At 36.9% G+C, this 3,398-nt stretch overlaps 1 non-coding gene across 1 annotated transcript; it reads right to left on the minus strand.

Annotated features, from left to right (window-relative positions):
- Positions 1-2,607: 2,607 nt before the first annotated feature.
- LOC139182884 (U6 spliceosomal RNA) lies at positions 2,608-2,716 on the minus strand. The gene has a single exon (XR_011566443.1). It is a non-coding gene; the product is annotated as a U6 spliceosomal RNA (small nuclear RNA).
- Positions 2,717-3,398: the final 682 nt, after the last annotated feature.

The raw sequence follows: 3,398 nt of genomic DNA on the forward strand, positions 1-3,398 counted from the left end.
GCAATTCATAAAAAGGTAACAGGGCATATCTAAGTTCTGGCAAACAAAGATTCTGATAGTCATACAATACATTAATGTAATATTAAAGCAATATAGCCAGGTTAGAAGGCCTAATTGTTTAAATTCCTCCTCCCTTTTTCTAGTCCCTATTCTGATAATAAATATTTTCGAACATCCTCATTCAATTTATTTCCTTCTCATACCTCCAATTCTCTTATGGCACTAATGACTACTAATGATTTGTGATTCACCATATTTTTATTAATTGTGGAATTTCCTTCCTGCCCCACAGCACAAATAATCTATTTTTAGAAAATAATACCAGTCTATTTTCTAGCTTTTTGTGTTTAGCTTCTTAAGGAGTGAAATCAAATTCCTTTCCAAAGTGCCTAATGCTTACTGCCTACACAAATGATGAGCATTTCAGTGGTTTAGTGGTAAAGAGTCTTCTTGCCAATGCAGGAGACCCGGGAGACATGGGTTCAGTCCCTGGGTTGGGAAGATCCCCTGGAGGAGGAAATGGCAACCCACTTCAGTATCCTTGTTGGGAAACCTCATGGACAGAGGAGCCTAGCAGGGTCCTAGAATCCTAGGGTTGCAAAGAGTTGGACACAACTGAGAGTACACACACACACACACACACACTCACACACACACAGTATACTTAAGAACCATGTATCCAGTAAAATGAAACACGAAGTATACACCAAGTAAATGAAACACCAGTAAAATGAAACACACAATATACTTAAGAACCATGTATCCAGTAAAATGAAACACCAAGGATTCCAGTACATAAACAAATTCCAGTTCTTGTTTGCCTTGCTCTGCTCTGTAGCTTGCTTTATTCCCTGTTGCTAACATCTTACTATATTTTTCTTTGTTTGCTCTCTACACAGTGTATCACTTTTACTTGATGTATCTCTTCTGACATTTACCTCTGACTCACCTTGAATACCAGGCTGCATTTGCCCTCATCACAGTGTACTTCCGGAGCTTGATGCTTATCTTTTCTTCTCCCCCTAAATCTAGTTCTAGACCTTAAGATCCTATGTTAGGGCGATTTCATTCTACAGAAGATAAGTGGGCTTAAAGTTGAATGAAGTTGGACAAAGACAAACGTACTTACTAAATAAACTTAAGTGGTACCTCATTTCCAAGCAAATCATTTCTTAAATAATGGTGATACTTTCTTAACTTGAAATAATTTAAGTCATTTCCTCTCTTTGAGTCTATTATTCAAAGTCCTCCATCAAATAGCTCTGTGTAGTACAGCTTGGGTTTTTTTCCTATGCTTTTCCCAGAAGATAGTTATTTACATAATCCTCAAATGCTTAATTCTTACATTTGTATGTCATTGTCTTCTGTACAATAAACATTTGTAACTATTTCAAAACATCCTTCAGCTTAAGCTCTTTCAATAAGCAATCGAGCATACCCTTATGACATCAGCCATGCGGCCTCACCTATTTCAGAGTGCACATACAGGAGTTTGATTTGTATAGAATTTATATTTTTACATTGTTATAAGGAAAAGTTTCAAGTATAAGGCTTATCTCCCCTACTGGACTCTAAGCACTAGAAAGAAATCATATATCTTGTCTATATATCTTTGAGTTGCTTGAAAACCTAACATATTACTGATAGAAACATAATAAACATCAACAGTCTTGGCTTTGTAAGGAATTGTTATTGTTGTTGTTTAGTTGCTAAGTCGTGTCCAGCTCTTTTGCAATCCTATGGACTGTAGTCTGCCAGTCTCCTCTGTCCCTGAGATCTCCCAAGCAAGAATACTGGAGTGGGTTGCCATTTCCTTCTCCAGGGGATCTTCCCAACCCAGGGATGGAAACTGCAACTCCTACACTGCAGGTGGATTCTTTACTGCTGAACCAATTGGCCTCCTTTTTCATACTTTAATTTTATTTTGAGAACACAGTTCTTATTGGTGTATTAAACAAAACTTCTCTGTAGCTAAAGGAGTAAGAACACACTGAAAACTATTTTACCACCATAAAAAGAAAAATAAAATCTCTCTACATTATGAGAGTATGAATTCAAATGACAAAGAAATGAGATGTGGAATGAAAATAAAATATCACCAGAGAGAGATCAAAGTTTTATTTGTTCTTTTGAAAACATGGAGATGTGGATATTCAAAGTTACTGTCTGAATTGTTGGTCAACGTGAGAGAGATTTATTCTTCTCTTTCACATAGAGTGATACTTGACATAGGAGCATATATTTTAAACACCATTTTCAAATGGGCAAGAATCTATGTGTTCACTGATGTGTGTACAGCATAAATGCTTAATTATAACACTAGTTATTGGAAAGCTTTATTTAATAAGAAAAGGAGCAGAGATCAAATCATAAGTTTCTTTTTTGTATCTGTGAGTCTTTCTGTTTTGTATATAAATTCATTTGTATTATTTTTTATATTCCACATATAAGTTATATCATATAATATTTGTCTGACTTACTTCACCAAATGTAGTATTCTCTAGGCTCATCCATTTTGCTGCTAACAACAATATCTCATTCTTTTTTATGTCTGAGTAATATTCTGTTGTATATGTATACCACATTTTAATCCAGTTACCTTTTGATAAAAATATGGAGTGCTTTAAAAATTTGAATGTCATCTTTGCACAGGGGCCAGGCTAATCTTTTCTGTCTATATTTTTCCAATTTTAATATATGTCCTTTCAAAGCAAACACTAATTAGTGTTTGTTTTTAAATTTTCAGGCGGATTGTGTCAATGCTGCTTTGATTATTTCCTAAAAAAGAGGAAAAATATAGGTTATTGCTAGATATAACTAGAGATACTACTTGCACTGTCAGAGATCAGATTAGATCAGATCAGTCGCTCAGTCGTGTCCGACTCTTAACGATCCCATGAATCGCAGCACGCCAGGCCTCCCTGTCCATCACCAACCCCCGGAGTTCACTGAGACTCACGTCCAGGGAAGTCAGTGATGCCATCCAGCCGTCTTATCCTCTGTCGTCCCCTTCTCCTCCTGCCCCCAATTCCTCCCAGCATCAGAGTCTTTTCCAATGAGTCAACTCTTCTCATGAGGTGGCCAAAGTACTGGAGTTTCAGCTTTAGCATCATTCCTTCCAAAGAAATCCCAGGGCTGATCTCCTTCAGAATGGACTGGTTGGATCTCTTTGCAGTCCAAGAAACTCTCAAGAGTTTTCTCCAACAGCGTAGTTCAAAAGCATCAACTCTTCAGCGCTCAGCCTTCTTCACAGTCCAACTCTTATATACATACATGACCACAGGAAAAACCATAGCTTTGACTAGACGAACCCTTGTTGGCAAAGTAATGTCTCTGCTTTTGAATATGCTCTCTAGATTGGTCATAACTTTGCTTCCAAGGAGCAAGCGTCTTTTAAT

Source organism: Bos indicus, chromosome 4, assembly GCF_029378745.1.
Source record: "Bos indicus isolate NIAB-ARS_2022 breed Sahiwal x Tharparkar chromosome 4, NIAB-ARS_B.indTharparkar_mat_pri_1.0, whole genome shotgun sequence".
NCBI lineage: Eukaryota > Metazoa > Chordata > Mammalia > Artiodactyla > Bovidae > Bos > Bos indicus.